This window comes from Coptis chinensis, chromosome 7 (assembly GCF_015680905.1).
Source record: "Coptis chinensis isolate HL-2020 chromosome 7, ASM1568090v1, whole genome shotgun sequence".
Taxonomy (NCBI): domain Eukaryota; kingdom Viridiplantae; phylum Streptophyta; class Magnoliopsida; order Ranunculales; family Ranunculaceae; genus Coptis; species Coptis chinensis.
In genome coordinates, this window is record NC_141462.1 from 10,140,769 (window position 1) to 10,148,306 (window position 7,538).

Here is a 7,538-nt window from a genome sequence, read left to right on the forward strand (position 1 = left end):
CTTCTGTTTACGTTTTTGGTGACACTTAATTCAATTGATGCTCAACTAAATGCATCACTTTGTTACAACAGATTCGGCACCATGGTTGTCAATGAAAAACTTTTGAAGTAGTCGGCCGGCACAAAGGAAAACTGATGTATCATGTGAAAATAGAAACACGTAAGTTGATGAGGTATTTCCGACTTAACCAAGATATGTGTCATATACGGTTCACATCTTTGTTGGACTTTACATTTTTTACGCATTCACCAAGAGTGGCGTATAGCTTTTGTGTTAGGACTTTGAAAGTTTGGTGCCTTAGAGTTAGATACCTTTGATGTTTAAAGTTTTTCAATATAGTGGTGTGCTTTGACACAGTCACTTGATATTTTAATTTTAATTTTAATTTTAAATCACTTGCACCTTTTTTTGGAGAGTGGTTTACATCTATGTGTTTAGAGCTTCAGCCTTTAACACATCCCTTGATATTTTTGCATAAATAACCAAAGTCAAATGCACCAGGCCTAACAAAACTAACATATGCTTCATTTTTTTTACAACAATTGAATTACAGTGTAAAGAAAATGCAAATGTGTAATGTTTTATATATATCTGAATCTATTGGATGGATCTTCTAATTATTTACTGGCATAGACATGCTGTATATTATATGGATATCATCGAATAATGAATACATCTAACTTTTTTGTTCGGGTAGCCGCAATCAGATGAAACATACCATTTATCAGTGTTCGTGATTCCGAACGAAACGTTGGAATTCTGCCTAATATTTCGGTTTTTTAAAAAACCGGAATTTCGAATATAGAGTCAAAATATCTGAAATTCCGAAATCATCCGAAATTCCGACTGTGATAGGGTCGAAATTTAATGAATTCCGGTTTTTGGATTTGTCGGAATTTCGAAAATTCCAAAATCCTGAACTATGCCATTTATGATTGTTAAGAGCTTGACTGAAACGCAAGGAGCAGAACTGTTGGACAACCAAGTATGAGCTCGGCATTGATTTTCTTCTCTTATTCTTCTTCTTCTTCTTCTTCTTCAAAAAAAAAAAAAAAAATGATCTATGGTATGCTACCACTCTTATCACATTCTATTTTGCGGTGATGATAGATTTTATTACGAACGTGTTGTCTTAATTCTTTATATTGCTTTGGTTTATAGTTTAATTCCAAATTTTAAATTTGTCTTACTATGATTTATATAACGGATGCTTGATGAGATATCTTAAGTAGATAAGTTGAATAACAAATGTTGCTTATGGCTTTGGTTAGTTTGTTTGTGCTTTTACTTGAGATATCAACAATTTGTATCAGTATATAACATAGTGTATGGTACTACTCAGTACATAGAGTAACTAAACATAGGTAGGTATAACTAAATAGAAAACCGAGTGCTTATTTAGCTCCTAGGTAACTGAGCAGTATTTTCTAATAAAAATAAACTGGAAGCTGTGGGGAAAGTTGTAAAATGTCAAACTATAAACATTGCTGGACTGTATAAACTAACTATAAAGGCCTGGCGCTGTCATCCATGAGAATGGTGCTATTGTACACTTTCCATTCAATATCATTAATGAATTTTTTGCCATTCCATAACCCAATATAATAGACTTGAACAAGGATTTTATTGTTAGTTTTTAATACAAGTTGCTTCAATTAGAGACCTTCTATGATACTCATACTACTATATTCGCTCTCACAATCTTTATCAGGGTGCTTGATGTTGGATGAAAGGGTTTATTGAGTTTTAGTACAGTTGATTTGTCAGTAGTGGTAAAATGGCCTGATTCATGTCACGTAAAATAAAGAGTAAGGAGAGAAAAAAAAGGAAATAAAGAGAGAAAAAAGAAATTATACGTTGAGTAACCACAAATAAGATTCTAAACCCCACCAGTCCCTCAAAACTCCTAGACCGAAAACTCTGAAAAATGAAAAAATTGAGATGGTCGCACAATTAAACCTTCTCACAGCAGCCTCTCTCACATCTCCACTGTGGTGCTTTTCTTTGATCATCAAACTGAGATGGTCGCAAGATACACTGATTTAAGAAGAGAAGTTGTTCTTTGGTTAGGCATGATATCTTTTCCAACTTCTCCGGTTGATTATAGGGTTATCCCAAGTTTTCTAAAATTGGTCCTTCAATTGTTAGCTGGGAGAGATTAATGGATGAAGAGATAAAGAGCAAGCAGAAGCTACACCGGTTCTCTCACTCAATACTTGATTCGGTTTGTACCTTGACACCATCTATTGTCTATAGTGGAACGACAAGAGAATGGAGAATTGGACCATCTATTGGTCAACTTGACATCGGCATAAGTGATGACGCTTATTTTTACCGAGTCTTTCTACCTGGGGTGGAGAAAGATGCAGGTTAGTACGATTGTTATCCACTTATTTTTCTCCTCCACTTAATTATGCTTATTTTATTTTTATTTTTTCTAAGGAAGTTTATTCAATTCGTTTCTCCACGCCTTCACATCCCTGAATATATACGATATCATTACTTGATTTATATGTTCATATTATGGTTTCTTTTATTGTTAAGTTGACATGTACGTAATTTTTCTTATAGCAGGTAAATTGAGTTGTGAAGTTGAGCGATGTGGAAAGATCAATCTAAAAGGCTTCACAAAGACAGGTGAACAATTCGTACGTTCACGTCTCTTCAAGATGAAGACTAAGAGTTTAGCCCCTCACGGGGGAATTCACAATTTCATTTGATCTGCCTGGGCAGGTTGATCCCACATAATTCTTTTCTTCCCTTCTTATTCCTTAATCTATACAGAAAGATTAGAACTCCAACTGCACCCAATAGCTGCATTAATGTTTACAGAGTACCTTCAAGCAGATTAACTAATCATATAATCCCGTACTCACAAAAATAATATTAATGCTAATTGAGTAATGATATGGATCGCCCTGTGATTTGATAGTTTACAGATTTTAATATAGGTTGATACTGCAAATTAATCTTTGTTAATTTTATTTTCAGTATCTTTAACTGCAATTGGGCTACTAACATAGGTTTATAGAGTTAATTTCAGTTGATGGCGAGTCTGAAACTGCTACCTTTGAACCTAAGGTCGAGTAGACCACATTCTTGCATCATTACAACGTAAGGTAAGTTGATTTTCTTACCTGTTATCTAAACTTTGCTCCAGTTGTAAATCAATAGCCATTGTTGTAGTTATCATAATTCTGCCAGCTAAATATTGAGATTAGGAGAATTGTGATTTGCGTAATATATTATATTCACACAGCTTGGACCAGCCCATCCTCTACCACCATTCCCAGAAGGCTATGTGCCTTCAACGTTTGAAGCAGAAACAAAATCAAAAAACAGCAAAGGACTAAGACACAATTACCTGTGGACCCTATCATTGACCAAGGTCCATCTAAGAGGTTAAAATATTAGACTCGATCTCCATGGTTACATAATCTTATGTCGCATAGGTGATCGAGATTCTGCAAACTTGATTGCTCAGATGAAAAGTGATTCATATACATGCTAAGGTTTAAAATTCGACTTTAGCACAGTGGAGAATATGAAAGCATACAATGAACCTATAGGGTTATACAGTACAAGAATTCTTTTCTAATATAGTGTTGCAATGAATCAGGTGTTAATTATACTCTTTTCTTATATTAAGTTTGCTCCAAAATGGAAAAAAATTAGGCGTAGATACCTCTTTTCCGAACTCTCTCCCAAATTAGAAAGTTCACATAGAAAACCCAAACATGGGTTTTCACGGCTAAAACTTTAATCTTTATCAATTCTCTTTTTCCCCTTATCTTATTTGGTCAATACCCATGGGCTACTTTATCATTAATACCAACAACATAACTTCCTCCAATGACGTTTCTCCATCAAGACGAAGGCACCAATGCGGTTCTAGGCAGTTCAACAACTAAGCATTTTTTTTTTTCATAAGCATTAATTTCAGATGATGATGATGGTGCCACTCTAAGCTTATGTTTTCACTTTGTACTGCTAGGTTAAGATATCAGATCGTATACAGAGCTTCTTCCTGTGTTTGTGTTTTCGAAAAACTTATAGATGGTGAAACTTTTTAGAATCACATTGTATTAAATTGCTCTCACCATTCCCCCTAAAAGTCATTGGATACAATTTAGATTATGCTTTCTTCAAGAAAAGAGATCTATTCATCATAATGGTTACAATCTTAGTTTCTTTGATATTCTTTTAGAGTTATACAAAGCTTGACAATGGTAATGGAACTATACCAGTAGCCTCGACCAATATACTAGATGAAGTGGAACATTCTATCCAAATGCCTATTTTATAAATTGATTGAAATATTATATTTTATGTGAATGTTGGCTAAAACATCGGGATTCATGCACACTTGATATGAACATGTCATACAAGTAAATTATATGAACCTTATTTACAATAAATTTACAAATTTGAGATGTCATTATCAAACTTTCTGTTTTAGTCTTAGATATATGAATTGTTTAAATATGATCTTTTATGCAATTGTAGGGCTTCAATCTCATGATGATAAGTGATTATGAACGGGTACCTCCATCTTTTTGGGATTTCTGCACAAGCCACAATCATTGATTTAAAATTCTCCAATTAATAAGGTATTTCTCTTCTTCTTCTTCCAGTTTTTTCTAAATGTGTATATTTCGTTAGAATCACATACTTTGAATAAAGATGGTCAATGTTAAATGAATACCATTGGCCCTATCTTGAAGAATTACTGAATATCAAATTCTACGCTCAATTCTTCAAATATGTATGCCCTCGAGTTAACAAATATATCTTTTTGATTATGTACTATGCAAAATTAGTAACTTTGACTTACTACAAAATCAATGCTTACAGGTTTATCTTCACTCAGATAGTTTAAAATGTTTTTGGATTAAAATATCATTTTAGACATTTTAAGTTTTAGAGCAGATTGGCTAAAGTAAAACCAAGGAAAACCACAATATACATATTTTTTAGTGTGTTGTCCAGATTTCACAATTTGTTTAATGAACTATTGACATGCACTATCGACATGCTTGAAAATTTTGATTGGCACATTCAAATCAATATAGACACATCAATATGCTTTTTAGTGTGGTTACCACATCAATAAGCTATTCAACACTGGGTTTGAAAAGTAGCATGTTTAGAAGAAATTAAATAACATACTTAGACTTTACTTTATTAGTATTTTTTGTTTGTAGAAAAGGTTTTTTGTTGGACTTGATCTATCTTATGGTTCTATGTATCCCGAAAGGATCTTTAGCTTAGTAGAAGAGTGCTTGAATGTGTTACTACATCTTAAGTGATTGTTAGAATGTCTCGCTGAGTTTGTTTTAAATACGTTATTTTGAAACTCTGTTTTGCTTTCAATTATCTACAGCCAAGTCCTTTGATGTGGTAAAACCAGAAAAAACCATTCAATCGTCGCTTCCTCGCAAATTCTCAAGTTTGTTTCATCAATTCTTATATGACTTTTTTCCTTTCTCTTTCCTTTAGTGTTTCAAAGATTATATAATTATTATTTTATTTTCTTTGGTTTCACTTTGTTTGAGTAATACAATAAATTGGATGCATGTTCAGTAGATGGGGTTCGTAAGGACTAAGGACTTTTGATTAGTATCAGAGTCTTTTCTGGGATGAAAGAGAGGAGGAAATCACCAGTAGATTGGTGAATATGAAAAGTTCTCAAGTTTTGGTTTGTTTCATTGCTCTTATTGTTTTCATGTTTTTTTAACAGTTCACGAAAGATAATGAAAGACACATCAAATTGAAGAAATCAAACTGAGAGTCGTTCTCCTCAGTCGATCCCATTCTCCAATATGACTAATATCCCGTGATCTTTTCATTTTGTAATGTATATTATATTAGAGTACTTATATCTCTTTATAGGAAATCGTTATATAGAAGTTGGTTTTTTTTTTGGTAGGTTGCCATGAACATGAAAGTACTCAAGGATGTGTAGGAGTTGAAACAGGATGTCGAAGAGTTGAACATAACTAAGGATGTGGATGATGAGAGAGTAGCTAAGGCTAAGGGGGAATCCAAGCTGGTCGGGGATATTGAGGAGTTAAAAATTAAGCTAAGAAAAGTGGAGACGAAGCTAAATAAGGTTTGTCAGTCATTTGTAGTTACATCTCATTTCCAAGTAAACTTATTAATGGGTGGCTTGAATTTGTTGGAGAGGTACAATATGAAATTCTGTTTCAAAGAACAAAGTAGATTTATTCCAGCTTATGTTGCTGGACTCTGTGTCCTTCTCATCCTCAACATTTGCAGTTACAATGGGGATTGTTATCAGTATACACTGCATATGAGACACCATCTCAATCAATATGCGCATTATATTAAGCATATCACCTATATGAATCACGACACTATCTTAAAAACCTTTTTCTGTTTTGATTGATTGTTGAAAGTTACAATGGGGATTGTTACTCTAAGGTATTTTCCATCTGCGAATTATTTCTGATAAGCCTACCTTTCCCTAGGCAAACCGCCTCCATATTTTATCTTTATATATGCTGCGTTGCACAGTGTTGCAGAGTATTGGTCCCTGTTGGTGCATGTTGCAATAACATAACTCACTCAACAGTTTTGTATGTGAAAGTCATTGAGAAATGTGGATTGCATTTGTAGGATGAAAGATAGTTACGAGGCTAAGAGAAGACAAGCGCATAGTTGCTACAGAAAGGCAGAAGTTAATACTATAACCAGAAAGTTGACTTCTAGATATCATAGAATATTGTATTCCTAAAAAATGAGTTATAAGTACGATTGCTTTTCCATGTTGATTGATGGTCTTATGCTCATATTATCGGGAAGAAAAAATTGATATTAAACCTAATAGTCCGCGAAATGTTTCATATCAAATTATTGCATTAGTTGTTTTATCTATACGACTTTTTTCTTTTTCTGTAAGTAGAAATGCAATACTTTCTGATTACATATTGTCTTTCCCATTGCAGGCAATATTGGAAACACAGATTAGTCGAAAAAAAATTCAAGTGGATTTCCTCTTTCTGTTTGTTTGTGTGATGGCCCTCATTAGTCTGGAACTTGGATACCAATTATTATTAGGCTCATAGAAAGAACGTTGCTAGAAACAACTCAAGAATTTGGAAGGTCAACTTGCCTTATGAGTGGAGAGTTTTCCTACGGCAATGCATGGCTGGAGTTGTGTCTACAACAGACCGCTTTGCTTCTCATAGTTATTGTCGATAATGCTTGCTTTGCTACCGAGAAATTCAGAAGGTACATTCGTCATTTCAACCACTATTTATGGATATTGAAGAGATTTGTAGTCAATCAAGATAGTTAACATTACAGTGGTGGTATAGAGAGGCTGACAAGTTAGCAGTTCAATGACAGGATTTATCCGACTTCTTTTGCTTCTGCCTTGAATACCCTGATTCAATTCCCTTTCCCCATTTGCAACAGGCAGCAATACATTCAATGGCTTCAGTTTGGTGGGTAATCTCACCTGCATTTTTAGCTTAATGTATTTAGTATGATGTAATTGATTAAGTACTCACTAT

At 33.8% G+C, this 7,538-nt stretch overlaps 2 long non-coding RNA genes across 2 annotated transcripts; both read left to right on the forward strand.

Annotated features, from left to right (window-relative positions):
• The first annotated feature begins 2,582 nt into the window (after positions 1 to 2,582).
• LOC147485907 (uncharacterized) lies at positions 2,583 to 4,753 on the forward strand. Its single transcript, XR_015200703.1, has 3 exons — positions 2,583 to 2,733; positions 3,032 to 3,119; positions 4,507 to 4,753. It is a non-coding gene; the product is annotated as an uncharacterized LOC147485907 (long non-coding RNA).
• A 1,189-nt stretch (positions 4,754 to 5,942) lies between these two features.
• Positions 5,943 to 7,538, forward strand: LOC147485908 (uncharacterized). Its single transcript, XR_015203142.1, has 3 exons — positions 5,943 to 6,112; positions 6,969 to 7,254; positions 7,361 to 7,538. It is a non-coding gene; the product is annotated as an uncharacterized LOC147485908 (long non-coding RNA).